The sequence below is a fragment of the Schistocerca piceifrons genome, chromosome 5 (genome assembly GCF_021461385.2).
Source record: "Schistocerca piceifrons isolate TAMUIC-IGC-003096 chromosome 5, iqSchPice1.1, whole genome shotgun sequence".
In the NCBI taxonomy this organism is placed as follows: domain Eukaryota; kingdom Metazoa; phylum Arthropoda; class Insecta; order Orthoptera; family Acrididae; genus Schistocerca; species Schistocerca piceifrons.
The window spans coordinates 402,693,370-402,712,986 of record NC_060142.1 but is presented as its reverse complement, the minus strand read 5'-3'; the positions used below and the strand labels follow the sequence as shown (position 1 = coordinate 402,712,986).

Genomic DNA, 19,617 nt, shown 5'->3' with positions numbered 1-19,617 from the left:
AAGCAACAGGTAAATGGAATCCAATACATCCAGCACTCCAAAAGATAGCGAGGAAGTGTGAAGAATGACCTAAGAGCTTACTGACGGGACTTCAGGTAACCGCGGATTTCACTCGACAAAATCACTTCCTTTAGGAAATACACTAGCATAACGAGGTGCAGGTAAAGTCCTCGAAATTGTCTTTCGGGGGAAATTTGTCGTATTTACTAGCAGCTCAGTCATCTATACGTGATTTCTAATGGGGTATTTAACTTATTTTAACAGCTCGAGAAACTGGGAAGTATTTAACGACTTCCACATATCAATTAATATTTAAAAGAGCGTCACTACAATAACCACGGTCGATTTCGAACAGTTTGAAAAGATTCATATAGTTTCAATTTCTTACTGGAAACATCCATTCAACAGAACTGGAAATATAATTCTTACACCGGTATTTAGCTCTGTCAGCCTTTGTCACTCGCTGTTAGAGACGATCCGTCTAATGCTTCATTTATGTTGAGTTTGAATTCTTCAGTAATGTACGACGATTCCCACATTATTAGAGTATTTACACTGCAGTACCTCCTAATATTATGTCGGACTTTCCTTTTCACGGCGCAGTACAGCAGCTCGACGTGGCGTGGCCTCAATAAGCCGTTGGTAGTCCCCTAAAGAAATACAGAGCCATGTTCCCTCTGCCACCATCCATAATTGCAAAAGTGTAGGCGATGCTGAATTTTGTGTAACAACTGAATTCCTCGCTATGTCCCGAAAACCTTCGATGGGATTCATATCGGGGTGATGTGGGTGGCCAAATAATTTGCTCGGATTGTCTGGAATGTTCTTCAAACGAATCATGAACAACCGTGGTTCAGTGACATGGCTCATTGTCATCCGTAATAGCTCCATTGTTGATTGGGAACATCAAGTCCAACCGAAATACCCATTTCCAGTCAATGATCGATTCATTTGGACCAGAGGACCCAGTCCATTTGCGCTAAACATAGCCCACACAATTATGGAGCCATCACCAGCTTGTACAGTGGCTTGTCGACGACTTAGGCGCAAGGCTTCGTGGAATCTGCGTCACACCCGAATCCTACCGTCAGTTCTTACCAACTCAGATCGGGACTCATCTGACCTGGCCACGGTTTTTCAGTCGTCAAGGATCCAACCGATATGGTCACGGGCTCAAGAGAGGCACTGCAGGCGATGTTCTGCTGTTAGCAAAGGCACTCGCATCGGTCTTCTTCTACCATAGTCCGTTAACGCTACATTCCACCGCATTGTCCTAATGCATACGTTACTCATGGGTCCCTTATAGATTTATGCTAATATTTCACTCAGTGTTGCCTGTTGTTACCACTGACAAGTATGCGCAAACGCCGCTGCTCTCGGTCGTTAAGTGAGGGCCGTCGGTCACTGCGTTTCCCGTGGTAAGCGGTAATGCTTGAAGTTTATTACTCTCGCCACACTCTTGACACTGTGGATCTCAAAATATTGAATTCACTAACTATTTCCAGAATGGAATGTCCCATGCGACTGTCTCCAACCACCATTCCGTGTTCAAAGTCTGTTAGTTACCGTCGTGTGGCCGTAACCAAGTTGTAAACCTTTTCACATGAGTCGTCTAACTAAAAGTGACAGCTCCACGAATACACTGTCCTTTTATACCTTATGTACGTGAAACTGCCTGCACCTGTAGATGTGCGTATCGACAACCCATGACTTTCATTACGCTATTCCTCTCTGTTTTCAAAAGATATTTAATTATTTCAGTTTAGCTCAAGTTTGATGAGTAGCTTTCCCTTACTGATGGAATGATGAGTTGGCCACACTTATGATCTCCATTATCCAGCAAGAAGTAGTATGACGCTCATTTCCTTCTACTGCAAGATCTCACATACGGTATTAATACTCTCATATTCACAAAAAAAAAATACATAACACTTCGAACGACTATCGGTAGGACGTTCATATGCACAGTGAAGATACATTAGTAAGTTCTGCAAAAATGATTAGCATATTAACCATGTCGGCCCGCGGCTTTAATGTCAACCTCGCCATCGCGGCGCAACACCACCTATCGGTTTGCCGCTACAAATAAAGATAATGGATCAGTGTGACTTCAACAAACGTGCAGGATGCCTTGCAGACGAATGATGAACCGTATCGTCAAATCACTGAGTTTGAAATAGGGAGCATCATTGGCATAAAACAATGTGATGTATCATTCCTGGAAACTCCGGCTCGTGTAGGGCAAAGTTTCTCTGCAGCGCAACGGGTGTGTGCAGAATGGTTCACGGAAGGCCTTGGAACACGACGAGATGGGTCAAGTCGTACGGCAAAGACCACCCCCATCCCCGAGAGGATCGACATCTCATCCGAATGGCACTGCAGGACAGAGCTGTATAGCACCTCGTACACCATCGCGGGTGACAGTTTGTCCCAGTTTATTACGGCAGGGGCTACGTGCGATTCGTCCACTTCTCCGCCTACCTTTGACGTATGTGCAGAAACATGCTAGACGGCAATGGTGTATGGAACGTCACAAGGGGCAGGAATATCATCAGATAATGTTTTCGGACGAATCCAGGTTCCGTTTGCTTAAAAATGATGGCCGCATTTTGGTTCGCCGTAGACAGAGGGAGCGGCGTCAGAGTGACTCCATTCGCACAAGACGTACTATGCCATCTGAAAGCCTTATGTTGTGGGGTGCTATTGGGTACAGTCACAAATCACAGCAGGTGCGTGTCCGGGACACTGTGACCAGTGTGAACTACGTAAATGATATCCTGCGACCCGTAGCAATACGCTTTCTTCTCAACCCCCAGATGCCATTTTTCAGGAACACAATGCACGAGCACATGTTGCTGCACGAACTCGTGCCTTCTTGCTGTCACAGGACATCATCCTTGGCCCTGGCCCGTCAAATCACCAGACCTGTCGGTAATCGAAAGTACGTGTGATGTGGTGAAACGTCGTGTGCAGCTCTGTGACAAAATGACAACCACCACAGATGAACTTTGGAACCAGGTGAATACAGCATGGATGGCTGTACCACAGGAGGCCATTCGCATCTTGTACGCGTTGATGCCATCACGCGTGGAACTAGTTGTGAGGACCCTAGACGGACCCTAGGACACATGCTGAACGAGGTGACTGAAATGCTAATCATTTCTGCAGAACGTTCAAATGTACTAGTCGTTCAAGGCGTCTGTCTGTCTGAACATGAGTGCACGTCTCACAAAGAGCTGTTTCTTCACTATAGCTGTGATAGTCATGCTACTTAATACGTCAAAATTTTAATTTAATGATGTTCCTTTACAGTACAGCAAACACTTAAATGATAGTCATGAAGAATCTGCGATTACACAGCTATTTCATATTTTATGTCACATATTGTTCCATGTTTTCTATCTTAATCCTCATTTAATAAACAGTTATGTTTTCATTTAGCTGTATTACGTACATTTATTTCGTAATTTCGTGATAATGACTGTCTAAAACGTTCATCGTCCTAAAATTATTATTTATCGCAACAGAGTAAGTTGAAGAGGTTCTTCTTCTAGTTTCATAGAAGCGAAGCCATTAAAACACTTTCAGTTTCTTATCCACAACAATACCACAAATGGACTTTGAGCTACCCCATTTCCCTGGAAGGTACCATCTTTTTCTTCCAGTGCAGAGAGTTTGGCAGCCATCATGCTATGCTTGGAATAGTGAAAAGAAACGTACGTTTCACAGTTTAATGACACTCCTTGTGACAACAGCATACTGACAAGTCATTTCCGGGTCATAATCATGCGACTCTACATACTACAATCAATTTCTCATATCGCCAATAAATTCAAAATATAGTCACTAATTTCAACTTCCTACAGCTTACATTCAAGTTTTGGGTGATCATCCAGATCACAAATACTGTACATTTCACTAAATGTCGTTCTCGGTGTCAAGTATGTCTGTAGGTTTCTCCAAATATGATGGTTTTGAGGTTTGTTTAGTAAATGTGCAAGAAATACTTCCTGTTTCACGTTTGAATACCCAACTAGAAAGTCTGGTACCTCGATACACCACTTCCGATGACGAAAAATCTAGCAAAAAAGTTCTATACCTTAATGCTATCTGTTTACAAGTTTACGAGCATCTATTACTGGCATTTTGATTTATAATATATACTTATTTCCAAGTAAAGTACAGCTCATTTTCACTTGTCCACTTATCCTTTTAGAACCAATCCAACAGTTTTTCTAGTTGTAAGTAAACAGTATAGAACAGTATAGAACAGCCCATTTGTGTGCTACTGCTTCCTTCTTTTGCCCCTGTCACGCATCGACGCAGGATTGTTATTGTTGCTATGCATTTGCACAGTCAATTTAAGGGGCTGACGGATGCCCTTCCTGTCGCCAATCAGCTACCCCAACGGGAGGTAATGTATAAAAATTTTCTGTGTGAAGTGTAATGCATGCGAAAGTTCGCGAACTGTTCTAAATGTTTGCGAATAGTGTATTTGAGGCGAGAGTTAGGTACCGGCCGGGTATTTGCCCAGTGGGATGTAGGAAACAACTTAAAAACGACATGCAGGCTGGTTGGCTCACCAATCCGCCGTGCGTATTAGATCTGGAGACGGAGCACTTTTCCGTCACGAAAGCGGCCGTTCAACCTTTACGACCATACGGACGTGTGTGTCCTATGAGTATACTAACTATACATTATTTATTTAATGTTATGCCTTACATTTGTACTCGCTCTACTGAGTTTATCTAGTCTTCTACGGCATACGGGAAAACAAGATTCTCATGCGCATTGCGAAGGCCATGAAGATATTCATTGATGCTTATCTTATTATAAAAGTGAGAAAGCCTTTCCTGACAAGGTCATTAAATCAGGAACATGCGTGCTGACTGTAAAAGTATGGTACGTAAAACATAATTCGTCCGTTACAAAGGAGAGAACGATAAGCATTACACTTCGTCCGACACTATAACAGAGCAAAGTGCAAAGCGCTTGAGTCTGATTTTGCTTCACACGGTTTCCCTACTTCAGCAGAAGGGCAGAATGGTCACAGTCAGTTTCCTGCTCCCTTCTCCATTTCTATTGAACTCGTCGATGATGGAGTATTGAACCGTAATTTTTCTTTGAATTATCTCTTCAAACTGCTTGTTCCAGTTTTGAATGTACCAGTCTCTTGATGTCATTAGGTAATATTTGTGAAAGCTTTGCTACAGCTGACGTTGAGTAAGTACATAAATGCTTGGAAAATTCCTTGCTAGAACTTAACTCTACTCCTTGTTACCCTCTTCAGTGTAGAACTGTTACCTCACAACCAATCACTGTTTCATCTCCCATCTACGGCATCACACGACTACAGCTAGAAGGGCATGTGTTGCAGGCGCATTCTCTTATCTGGTTGTACTGTGTCTTCTACTGAAATTCTAGGCATTTCAAGTTGCTTCTGATTCCTCCTCAAATTTAAGACAAGTATCTTGGTGAAGATAAGAATCGACCCAGATCATCCACACTGGTGTCACGCTGCTATGTTCATTTAGATATGGTGATAAACACACAGCCGGCCGGAGTGGCCGAGCGGTTCTAGGCGCTACAGTCTGGAGCCGGGCGACCGCTACGGTCGCAGGTTCAAATCCTGCCTCGGGCATGGATGTGTGTGTTGTCCTTTGGTTAGTTAGGTATAAGTAGTCCTAAGTTCTAGGGGACTGATGACCTCAGCAGTTAAGTCCCATAGTGCTCAGAGCCATTTGAAACATTTGAACACAGCATACAAACAAAGACTATGGAATATAAATGTCTGTGACCTTGTTTACTCTGCAGTTCTGAATTATAGAGCAAAAAGTAAATTAGAGGTCTTTTCTGAAGAAGATATCAGAAGTGTTACAAAATAATGTGGCTACGGTCTTGCTGCAGTGGATACACCAGTTGCCATGAGAACACCGGAGTTAACCGCTGCCGGGCGTGTCCGGCACTTAGATGGGTGACCATCCTGGCCGCCATGCACTGTTGCTATTTTTCGGGGTGAACTCAGCCTCGTGATGCCAATTTGGGACCTACTCGACCGAATAGTAGCGGCTCCGGTCAAAGAAATCCATCATAACGACCTGGAGAGCGGTGTGCTGACAACACGCATCCTCAGCTGAAGATGACACGGATGGTTCCGATGGGCCACTTGTGGCCTGCCGATGGAGTGCTTTATAAAATACTGTAAACATTAAACGCATGGTGTTCGGGATAGAAAAAGTCTTTTAGGGAATATTGCTCCAAACCTTTAAGCTTTACCTGCCATACTAGTTGGCTATGAACTATTAATTGGTTTAGATACTATGTTTTCGGTGAGGAAAGAGTGATACACAAGTAACCCTATGAATTGCTTGACGTTATAGAGTCATATAACGTCAAAATCTTAATTCGTACAAACCATCTTCATCTTAGGATCCTCACTAGCACGATGGAAGCTAATATTCGAAACCAAGATAGTTGATCTAATTAAATGATCAATTTTTCTAGGCTGAAGGGCAGCATTGAGCCAAGAAGGAGTTGAGGATTACAAACATGATATTCTACACATGTCAAAATCTTACAATATTACGCAAAAGAATCTACGATTTATGCAATAACGAAATGATAATGGCAGCAGCGAGTTCCGCATATGTTAGTACGTTATGAATTGTAGGAGAAAAAAATTAACCAGGATGCGCTCCTCTCATATTACATTTATGGGCTTAGTTCTGTGTGTCACAATAATAGAATGAGACCGGATGACATACGGCAGCAGGTCATCGTCTGGATCTTAGAGGAAAAGATTTTAGGTTACTGTATTGTGTTGGACACATTAATAGTCGACGACCAAGGGAAGAATTCCTGAATCAAAGTTCCAATATCGTCCAGAAAGAAGACGAAATGTTGGCATACCAAACAGGATGTGCACTTTGCCGATACAGGCCTCTAGCTGCAATGGACCTTAAGATCTACGGCACGACGAAAGAAACGTCGTCGTACGTCGGTAAATGCTACATTCACTGCACAAACTTTGCGTGCAGATTGCCACACCATGTTTAACACACGTTAACATAAGAGAGTACACGTCTACTTAAAAGAAAATGTGATCGACTAACATCGAACAACAGTCTACTTTGCCAAAATTGTGCAGATGTTCAACGAACGTTTCCAAATCATTTAATTCGATGATGTATTTTTCCTCAGTGGCTACCAGAAATCGACGAGTGTTTCCACATCAAGTAATTTGATGAAGCATTTCTTCGTCACCAAGTTTTGTCTTTGTGATTTTTTAACTATGTGGCTACCAGAAACCTCGTACTGTTGACGAATTCATTCTCGTTATTCCTGGAGTTATTACAGCTAGGACAGAGTAAATAATAACAAGTTTTAGAATAGAACTATGAGGAGAAGCCAGGATATTGCTTTCGCAGTATAGCATTCCTTATTTGAAATACGATAGCACTACCGATTTAATTCAGATTATTTGAATGTGATCATGTTTAATACTGAAAGTAAGAAAGAGATAGCAGTTTCTCAAATAAGAGCATTTAAATGCTGCTCTAATTTTAATCAAATTGCACATCAGGAATGTAGTGTAGCGTGTAATTACAATTAAACTGATGGCGTTCCGAGTGCTGCGTTACAGGCTGCATATTCCGCAGGACGCCGAAACATCGTAAATATCTTCATTTGTTGGTGTTCCCGCGAAGTACACTGAATGAATGATAGTTCCACTTTCTGTCACCAGCTGAAAGTATGGCGCTGTAGGCAGTCAGAATGTGAAATGTTTCCTGTTTTGACGTCAGTTTGCTGTGTGTCACTTGGCGACGCAAGCTGATTTCTTTTGTGAAGTGACCGTTGATGTAAGAGTTAAGAACACTAAAATTTTCTGCGCGTAACGCAATGGCTATTGAGAAGAAAGACCGTAAACTGCTGTTAAAGTTATTTCATCAGTACGGCAGCAACAGCAGCTCTTCATTACGGGAATACAGTCGTCAGAAGCAGCTGCGAAGAGGCAGCATTTCCAAGTGGGTTAAAGAATATGAATATGGATTTGAAGAAACAGATGAGTCAGTTGGTGAAGTAGTGCGACGGAGGCGGTCCATTGCCATATTTGTGGTTGATGAAGTTGGTGTAGCTATAGCTGACCGTGCACCACATGCTTCATACTTTGCGGCCAGAGTTCGAGGTGTGTCATGAGAATTGTCTTGCCTTTAGTCAACAGGTCTAAAGATTTCTCGGCGCAGTTTACACTGGTCTCCCTACAAGATTCAGAATGCGCACCAAATGAAGCTCTAAGATAGGGTGTAACGCCGTGACTTCGCCCTTCGGTTTTTCGCACTCATGGAAATAGATGACATGTGACCGGGAAACATTCTTTCTACGAGCGAAACACATTTTACTCTTCACGGTGCCGTGAACTCAAGAACTGTCGCCTGTGGTGTTGTGCACCGTCACGTGTTCTGTATCGAGATCCACTGCACTCAGCTTACGCCTAACCAGGCTTCACGAGCTCCTTCATTCACCGTTCGTCTTTCTTCGAGGAGAAGAGACCTCCTTGTGCAACATGTGACTCCAGTGTGGGACGAACGCAACTGTGTCTACAACCACTACTTTCGTGCAATATGAGACGGCATCACATGCCGCTTATCAGGCGAAATATTTACTTCGAGACCTTCGATAACGACTGCGAAATCTCTTGGCAGTTTCAAGATGTGTGGCCTTCCAGATCCCCCAGAACTAAACCCAAGTGACTTCTGACGGTGGGGTATCTGAAGGATCGCGTCTATCATGGATGTATCCGGACTCTTTCTGATCTGATGGATAATAAATGATGACATATCTCTCCGGTTACACCGCAAATGCTAGGCTTAACTGTTTACCATGCCGTGTTACTGATGAAACATGCTGCTAAGTCATGAGACAATGCGGAACACATGTTGTACGTTGTGAACATATCCTAATAAACGTGCCAGAACCGCAGTTATCACGTGTTTGAGCGCCTCTCCCCTTTTTTCTGAAAACCGTATTGCTTCTAAGCAGCAGCGCAACAACGTCCGTGAAGCTGTGAGAAATGCAAAATTCATGTATGAGACACTTAAAGTAGTAAAGGAGTTTTGCTATTTAGGGAGCAAAATAACCGAAGATGGTCGAAGTAGAGAGGATATAAAATGTAGACTGGCAATGGCAAGGAAAGCGTTTCTGAAGAAAAGAAATTTGTTAACATCGAGTATAGATTTAGGTGTCAGGGTTTCTGAAAGTATTTGTATGGAGTGTAGCCATGTATGTAAGTGAAACATGGACGATAAATAGTTTGGACAAGAAGAGAATAGAAGCTTTCGAAATGTGGTGCTACAGAAGAATGCTGAAGATTAGATGGGTATATCACATAACTAATGAGGAGGTATTGAATAGAATTGGGGGGAAGAGGGGTTTGTAGCACAACTTGACAAGAAGAAGGGACCGGTTGGTAGGACATGTTCTGAGGCATCAAGGGATCACAAATTTAGCATTGGAGGGCAGCGTGGAGGGTAAAAATCGTAGAGGGAGACCAAGAGATGAATACACTAAGCAGATTCAGAAGGATGTAGGCTGCAGTAGGTACTGGGAGATGAAGAAGCTTGCACAGAATAGAGTAGCACGGAGAGCTGCATGAAACCAGCCTCAGGACTGAAGACAACAACAACAACAACATGTATGCATGTACATTAACCGACAAGAGAAAGAGACTAGGTGTCCTGTAAAAAAACCTGCATGGTCTTTGTAAAGTTAAAGTAAAAGCGGCAGCTGACGACAATGTTCCAACCTATGAACTGAACCTGTACTTCATATTACCTACAACCACGACGAAACGCAAACTCATTGATTACTTCAAGGAGGTAAACAATTGTAGCCATGAAAAATTCTATCCAGAGCGTATCAGATTCTTGACACGATGGCATCACATTGCAAATGATGAAGCTTATTACTGATTCATTACTGCCCACTATATCTTCCATCACTTCTTAATCACATGTGTTTCTTCTGAAGCATAGAAACAGCGACTACTTAAACCACTAACTATAAAGGACGTTTCCACAGCACCCTCTGACCATCGACCTATTTGTTCCTTTCTGTATTATCCAAGGCCTTAGATCATATAGTCCACGACCAGCTAACAAACTATCTAATCACAAAACACCTACTAGAAGAACACCAATCACGTTTCCATAAACATGACCGCACAACCTCTGCCTTAATAAAGATAAACGATGACCTGGATCTTGTCATGGATGCAGAAAGGGTTTACAAGGGTATATTAAAGAAAACTGGCGATTTCTCAAACAGGGGAACGATCAAGAATGGGGCACCACAACGTTCGGTCTTGCGTCCTCTGCTGTTCTTAATATATATTAATGACTTGCCATTCTATATTCACGAAGATGCAAAGCTGGTACTTTTTGCCGATGATACAAGTATAGCTATCACACACAACAGACAAGAATTAACTGATGAAATTGTAAACGATGTTTTTCAGACAATCATTAAGAAGTTCTCTGCAAATGGGCTCTCATTAAACTTTGACAATACACAATATATGCAGTTCCACACAGTAAATGGAATGATACCATTAATAAATATAGACTTCGATCAGAAATCGGCAGCTAAGGTAGAATACTCAAAATTTCTAGGTGTATGTATTGATGATGGGTTGAACTGGAAAAGACACACTAAAGATCTGCTAAAACGTTTGAGTCCAGCTTCTTATGCTACTAGGGTCATTGCAAATTTAGTAGTAGTAATAAGCAGAAAGTAGTAGTAGTAGTGGCAGCAGTACAAGTACTGCCAGTATTAACTTTAAGAGTTCCAACTCAGTATTATTTATTCACATTGTCACTATATACGCTCAAGTCATTTTAATGGTATTTGTCATATTAGATTGTTATTTCGTGGGTAACTACGACGTAAAAATGAGTTGTATATGTGCAACCTTGGTTCGAGGTAAGAGAGGACCTGATGGAGGTAATCAGATAATGATAAACAAATAAAAGACTAAAATAAATCAACATTCTAATTGCGTGAAGAGCTATATTTTCATCCGGTGTCAGAAAGTGGAACTAATATTTTTTCAGTATTGTCCACAAGGACACCGATTAATGAACACACATACGATGTTTCTGCACCTTGTTACGTATACAGCACGCATTGTAGAGCTCGGAACAAGGTCACTTTATTTATATCCGCCCAGTACATTGTGAACAGAATTTACATCTACACTTGCCGAATGTTGAAACTAGAATTACCAGAAGCTGTGTTCTACCAATGAAAAATACCTTTATCACTGATAATGATACTAAATGCTCTCATATCATTCTGAACAGTTAGGTCATAAGATTGATCATAATATATACGGTAATCTGACAATGGTGCAAGATGCTACTTCAGCTAACATTTCACCCTAGCCTTATTCGGTAAATTAGCTTAAACAAGTCTCTGGAAACACAAACATGCTATAGTGCGTTATTTGCTACGGGAATTAAGGTTCTCCCAATTTTAGGTGTTGACTGTGTCCTGGCAGTTGTAATTTTAATGGTTATAATCACAGAGCAAAGAAAGTTTCATTCTCTCGGTAGTATCGTAAAATTTCTTGCTGCAGTCTTCGCATCTTTAACGTAAATATCAATAGTAACGGTTCAAATGACTCTGAGAATTATGGGACTTAACTTCTGAGGTCATCAGTCCCCTAGAACTTAGAACTACTTAAACCTAACTAACCTAAGGACATCACACACATCCATGCCCGAGGCAGGACTCGAACCTGCGACCGGAGCGGTCACGCGGTTCCAGACTGTAGCGCCTAGATCCGCTCGGCCACCCCGGCCGGCATCAATAGTAATCTGAGCTGAGATATGACGGACGTCTATAGAACACACTGCTGACAGTTCGTCCTTAGTTAAATAAAGCTGTCACTTTGAGGTTCATATACTGATCAGATATGTTAGATGAAGTGTAGAAATGGCTCTTCTGGAGAGTGTCCTCCCTTATATAACCAAATAAAATATATATATATATATATATATATATATATATATATATATATATATATATATTTTAAATTTGACTAATCACGCTTATATATTGTTTGCACTGGCTGATTTTGATTACTTTCATATAGCTATAAGAATGAAATCCTATACGAAACTGGAATGTGATTGTGCTATATCTTTGGTTCATAAAATATCAAGAAAATTTTGTTTCGAATGAAATGATAATGAAATAAAACTCCAAACTAAACTCTCTGTGATTTCGCTTTGTAGAATTTGAACAAGATTACCGAAAATAGTTGACCGATCAGGAAAATCATCGAACTTCTTTAACGTGATGTAGAAAATTGCAGATGGCTCTGCAGATAAACGGTGCAATTAAATGTCAGTAAGTCGACTCAAAACACTCTCACAAAAACATCTCTAACATATGGATGTCGTCTCACAATGTTTTTGAAATTAATTTTTGACTGAGATTACATAAATAATACACACGATTCTGAATACTGCTTCGCTCCTAAATTATGTTTTCAACATACACATAACGTTAATTCGGGAATGAACAGCAGTCAGAAATAGAATCAAATCAACAAAGCAATGCGATGCGTATGACAATGTGAATGCTATTGCTAGAGTCTACATTATTTCGTCACTAATATATCAATGGCGAAAAAACATTCTCGTCACGTTGCCGTAGTTTATACTATGATGCTACGATTTAGTTTTTCCTCACTCTAACATAATCTTAACGACTGTGCTTTAGCATTAACTATCATTACTTATACTTAACTAAGAAATCATAGAAACTAAGTAAATAATCTAGACTTAAGAGCCGCCACACTTATTTTATATTCCTTCTAGACTTTTTCATAAAAATACTGTAATGGAATGTGAATTTGAGGTATCTTTTTATCTATGAACGAATATGATACATTGATTTAATTTTGCATTAAAATTTTTTGGTTTATCGGAAACTACACTATAGTTTTGTCGAACTGACCATCACTTACCAGAGATATGGGGCCATCATTATCGTTTTCCCTGCTAGTGAGGTATCTGAAAATGAGAATAGAACATGCGTTAGCTGGAGTCTTCTTCGAAGCTCGTGGAGTTCGTTAAGAAACAGGTACCGAGGCCACTCCAAAAAGAGAGAAGGTTTACATTTCGTAATACATATCCAAATTTTGACATCGAGACCGACAACGGAACGACTAAAGTACTTAAGAGAGAAAAAAAAGAAAAATTATGCTTGTTCCTCGGTGAAAATGTATTCGTCGCAGCACCAATCTGAAAAACGAGAGGAAGTGGAAAGAATTTCGTTCGCTGTATCACGGATTCTAGTAAGAGCGCCCCCCCCCCCCCATGCCCCCTCCCCCCTGTACACCAATGCTTCAGTTTTTATCCTATGGATACACTGGTTCTGCGTTATGTGACGCGAATACCATGTTCTTTGCGGAAAAAGTCCGTTCAATGTTCGAAATTTCCCCATCGCACTTTGCCCGTCCAAATACTCCCGTCTGAGTGGTTTATTTACCATTCAAAACTCTAGAAACGGACATGAAAACTAAGCACTTACGAGCGCAAAAACGCAACTCTCTTCTTAATGTATTTGTTTTTGTTTAAAGCATGTGTAAGATCTACACAACGTGTTAAAGTCACATCACACAAAAGAACACGTAAATTTCTAAACATACTCTACGTAAGTTATTGATCGTATTCCTTTGTCTTGTTAAGATGGTTAGTGATTTCTAATATAATTCCTGAAATGAACATTGAGAAGGAAAACACACTGACATTATGGGGATTACATGTCCATGTATGTTGGCCCCTGTTTTATGAATTAAATTCATGCCACTGTAGGACGCGAGAGAGAGAGAGAGAGAGAGAGAGGAATAGACTGAGTGGTAGGGGGAGAGAGGTAGTGAAAACCTCTCTTGCAATACATGTGGCTTAACATCCCACTAAAACGCGAATAAAATAATAAAAGAGGCTCGTTACACTAGGATGTGTTATTTAACTTCCATTTTGTGGCGTGCTCGGTTCATAAGATTTTTTTAAGTACTTCTTGACTGAAACTAAGTGTTGATTTTGGTTCGGCTCCCTCGCGGCACGACGACATAAAATTAATTCTCAGCCTAATGGAAGTGTCGCCTTGTGCCGCACTCAAAATGAGATGCAAGCTTTCATACCGCATCAGGCTTCAATTGTAATGACTGAAACATGATTGGAAAGAAACTTTGACCAGCATTCCATACGATCTTCAGTTACGGATTAAGGCCCAATTTTGCAGTCTTGGGATATAGAAGCAATGAAATACGAGTTCTGTGTGCTTTAATAGACATACGCGATCATCACTCCGTAATCTGTCTTTTTTTTCCCAACTCGCAGATGGTGCAACGTCTTCCATGAGTTAAAACACAGTAACGGAGTTGTGTGTACGATTTTCCGCATGTATGCGTGAGATGTTCAAGATGATATAGAACTTCTTTTCCACATCGTTTATAGCTGTTCCAAACCCGTGATAGAGTCTTGGGATATAGAAGCAATGAAATACGAGTTCTGTGTGCTTTAATAAACATACGCGATCATCACTCCGTAATCTGTCTTTTTTTTCCCAACTCGCAGATGGTGCAACGTCTTCCATGAGTTAAATAAAACACAGTAACGGAGTTATGTGTACGATTTTCCGCATGTATGCGTGAGATGTTCACGATGATATAGAACCTCTTTTCCACATCGTTTATAGCTGTTCCAAACCCGTGATAGAAAGTTGTAGAGTTAACGAGCAGGGCTAGTACGTGTGCTTCACTAAATGGTCTCGATAACGTGGAACTTCTTTCCTATTTCACGGTATACAGAGTGCTTAAGAATACATGCCAGACATTTCGAGGGTTGTAGAGAGGACTTAGTAGACCAAGTTTTTCATCGGAACCTACATCCGCAACGTCATCCTACAATGCTACTGACCGTCAAAGTCATATGCGCCGGTGCCTGTAAATTTATGCATATACATGTTGATTCAGTGATGATGTTACAAAGTTCCTAGAACGGTGGAGATGGATAAATGTATCGATTTGAGGTACCGGTCCTTGTACCGGAAACAAATGAGTTGAAAGCTACAACAGAAAATCATTCTGATACCTCAGACTGGAATACATGTACCGGTACTGTTGTCACTAAGAATGCAGCTTATTCAACTTTCAGAGGTGAGTATGGACCAAAACAAGAAGAAATGTCGAGTAAACATGATTTCCAAAACGCATACCTGAGGAGAAATGAGCAATTCCTCACCAACGCTAATGTGATTCATATCTCCTCTCTTGAATATGTTGGTTGGTTGGTTGACGTGGGTTAGTGGTGGGGAAAGGGACCAAGCAACGAGACCATCAGTCCCGTCGGATTAGAGAAGGATGGGGAAGGAAGTCGGCCGTACCCTTTCAAGGGAACCATTCCGGCATTTGCCTGAAGCGATTTAAGGAAAACACGGAAAAACTAAATAAGAATAGCCGGGCCCGCGTTTGAACCATCGTCCTCCCGAATGCGAGTCCAGTGTGCTAACCACTGCGTCTTCTCGCTCAGTATTGAACAAGTGGTTGTAGCCTTTAAGGTATGCATTTTAGAACCCATGTTTACTAGACATTTATTCTTGTTTCTGTCTATGTTGCCACCTCTGAAAATTGTCTATCCTACAATCTTACAACAGTACCGGTACATGTATTTCAGCGTCAGTGGTATCAGAACTATCTTCGCTTATAACTTTCGACTTGTCGTTTCCGTTACAGGGACCCTTGCTCAAACGTATACATTTATCTTTCTCCATAATCCCAGAAAGTTTGTAACATCATCACGGAACCACCGTATATACACAAACATTTACAGTCGCCGGAGCCTATATTTTTTACGCTCTTTAGCGTCGCTGGAAGACATTTCCGGACGTGGGTATTGATGTAAGGCTTTATCTACTAAGTTTTTGGAAGTTCTTCTTCGCTCGCAGATAAGCCCTCAATGTTTATGGTCATTATCGTCAATTTTGGGCTTTAGAGAGAGTACCTGCGCTTTGTCTCTCGCACATAGCGACTCTTCTGTGGTGGAAAGATCAGCCGGTTGTGGGTAATTCTAACTGTTGCGCAGGAGACGCACGAGTGTATGTAAAGCGTAAAACGCACACTCTCCTTGGAGGCTCTCTCCGTGCCCGTGAGAAAGCTCACAAGTAGCGGATGGAATGCCCAACCGACAGTACTCAGAACATTAATAGTTGCATTATGTAACTCTGCCACAGAATATGCCTGCCCTGTTTGGTACAGTTCTGCTCATGCCAGGAATACGGAAGTTGCTCTCAACGAGACATGTAGAATAACGTCAGGATAACTGAGAGCAGCTCCTACCTACAAGAAAAAGCGCCTGGTGGGGATAGCCCTGTTTGGTACAGTTCTGCTCATGCCAGGAATACGGAAGTTGCTCTCAACGAGACATGTAGAATAACGTCAGCATAACTGAGAGCAGCTCCTACCTGCAAGAAAAAGAGCCTGGTGGGGATAGCCCCACCATATGTAAGAAGGGAAGTTACCGCGAACGCACAGAGAAGCAAAGTGGAACTAAACACTGCTCACCCGCTCCATGGTCACCAACCTCCCCCAGGCAGGCTGAAATCTTGGAAGAGCTTTCCAAAAATTTCCTTCAAAGACAATACATCAACGTCAATGGTACGAGAAAACCTGTGGACAACCAGAAACGCAGATATCGCATCATGGATTCCACCTTCGTAGGTCCTCCCCCCAGGCGGAAACCTGCAATGGAGAACTTGGAAATCCCTGAACAGACTAAGAAGTGGTGTGGGTAGAACAAAAAATAATGTGGCCAAATGGAACTGTCTTGAGGACCCATCAACTTTATGTGAATGTGCTGCTGAACAAATCACTAAGCACCTCTACATCAGAATACATTATGGGAGTAAACAGTGATAGACGTTGTTACAAAAATTTACTATCAAAAACAGTCTTGATCACAAATTATTTATTCCGATGACCGATTTTGACCACAACTGTGGTTATCTTCAAACCAATGAGTAAGTGGTAAATTTGTTGTAGTCGAAACCGGTAACCGGAATAAATAATTTGTAATTAAGACTGTTTTTGATAGTAAATAGCTGTATATCTGTCCTCAGTGCCCAGTTTCCTGCACGCTGGAGGACCTGCTGTGGGCCAGGGACAACGCTGTCGAGGTTGCTAATTTTTGGTTTGATTATGTTTAGTGTTTGTAATCTGTTCATATATAAATACTATTATTTGGGTCTATTGGCCTCATATTGTATCTATATTTCCTGTATATGCATAAATTTTTTATATTTAGCTTGCTCTTCTCTTTTTGTCTATCTTGTATGCAATGATTTTGACACGAATAAATAAGCAAATCTACTAAGTCCCCTCTACAACCTCTAGAAGTGTGTACTCCAAATGTGAAAGACCCTGTATAGTGTGATCACCACATAACGCACCATTTGTTGGATGTTAACACTGAAATGGGTAGACGTGAGAACTGAGTGCTTTGCCTTGACCAGCCATTAAACATTATTGTCCCCCGTAATTGTAGCTGAACTTCGACTACACAGTTCATCACTATTTTCCGTTTATGGTATTTGGTAAATTTTACACGCACACCTCTTCGTCGTACTCTTGCTTTCTATTAGCAAAGCCACTCCATCTGCTGCGCCTGATGGCACGTTCCTTGCATTCCAACGCTTATTTAATGCGCAATTTCATTGGCACGTTCCTTGCGTTCCAACGATTATTTAGTGCTCAATTTCATTCACATTGAAGAGAAAATACTGCGCTATTCAAATTAAAATATATACAGGACGGAGTCAAGCTTAGTATACGACTGTGAAGAATTGTGTAGGCATGACTCCTTATGCGTACAGGCAGGTGAGGCAATCGCAATGTGAAGATGGTATTAGCAGTTCTAAAAATGATATAAAAGCTATCAGAGAACTGCTTTTTATGACTTAACAGTAACGTTAATATGTCGCTAAGATCAATTAGTTCCCCACGATATTCCTTTATTTTTTTCACACTTCTTGGCTCAAATGGTTCAAATGGCAATGAGCACTATGGGACTTAACTTCTGAGGTCATCAGTCCCCACACTTCATATTTAGTATACGTAAGGGATTGGGGAGAGAATAATTAAATGAAGTTCTGATGTTTCGTCTTACTCAGTACGACGTGATATGTAGGTTATACTCAATTTATTACCGTTAGAAGTTTTTCTCTTGGAAAGTACAGTAAGTCCACGTATACATGTTGTTGGGTTCTACCTCATATTGTTGACACAAAGTAGGAGCAATTCATTTTGTCCCTTTAGTACTATATCTATTAATTGGTATACGAGTTTTTGAGAGTGTGGACTTACAGCTTTTGCTGTCATCCATTTTGTTTAGTAACGAGATGCTTTTTAATAGGAGTGGCACCTATGTACATTCGTTTACCTCATGAGTGTGGCACGTTATTCCAACTCGCCTTATGTGTCCCCACTAAATTAAAAACTTACATGACACTAATGGAATGGGGCCGGCGATTATGGCTGAGCAGTTGTAGGTGCTTCAGTCTGGAACCGCGCGACCGCTACGGCCGTAGGTTAGAATCCTGCCTCGGGCATGGATGTGTGTTATGTCCTTAGGTTAGTTAGGTTTAAGAAGTTGTAAGTTCTAGGGGACTGATGACCTCAGATGTTAAGTCCCATAGTGCTCAGAGCCATTTGAATCATAGTGGAATGGGCAAAAGTTTTCGTTGTGTTTTACTGTTTACACACAAACTGCTGTTACACGGCGTCCATCAGGCACTCAGGGCCACAGCACAGAGTGTAAATGTCCTGGCGTTCATTGCAAATTTCATTATCCAGGCAGTCGTCCGTAGGATTGTCTGGTGTCGCTTTGCCATTGACTAATGTTTTACCACACGTAGCCCAACAACTGTTTTCTAAAATGTTATTTGAAATTTCTTTTTCCATTTTTCGTATGCATTACGACGTTTAAAAGTTAGTAGAGCTTCGGGCTCTTGTTTATTTTCACTATTACACATGATGATGGGCGTGTAATAGCCCGAAACAGATCGTGCTTTTAGTACTGAAAAATAAAAAGAACCTTGGAACCGAAACTGTACCTTAACAGTGAAAAATGTAATGCCTTCAATAAAACAGTATCGCTGGGAGCGATCCCTAATAAATATTTTTTACCCTGTGCACAACAGACGGGAAGTAGTAGGATATGGGTCAATGGCCTGTACATCTCATACAACGTTGTAAATAGGATTTCGATCAGTTAATGTTGCGAGGAGGTGTAGGAGAAAGGAAGCAGATAACTTTAACGTCTGTGGAACGTCAGTTTTTTTTTACGAGGGGTTGGGAGGTCATCAGTCTTCTGACTGGTTTCATTCGGCGCTCCACGAATTCCTCTCCTGTGGCCAATCTCTTCATTTCAGAGAAGCACTTGCAACCTACGTCTTCAATTATTTGCTGGATGTATTCCAGCCTCTGTCTTCCTCTAAAGTTTTTGCCCTCTACAACTCCTTGTAGTACCATGGAAGTCATCCCCTGATGTCGTA

At 41.3% G+C, this 19,617-nt stretch overlaps 1 protein-coding gene across 1 annotated transcript in view; it reads right to left on the bottom strand.

Annotated features, from left to right (window-relative positions):
• LOC124798449 (sex peptide receptor) overlaps nt 1–19,617 on the bottom strand; it is a 527,798-nt gene that overhangs the window by 105,337 nt on the left and 402,844 nt on the right. The window contains exon 3 of the mRNA XM_047261868.1: nt 13,031–13,076. The gene's annotated coding sequence lies outside the window, so the exon portion shown is untranslated. The remainder of the gene's footprint in view (nt 1–13,030; nt 13,077–19,617) is intronic.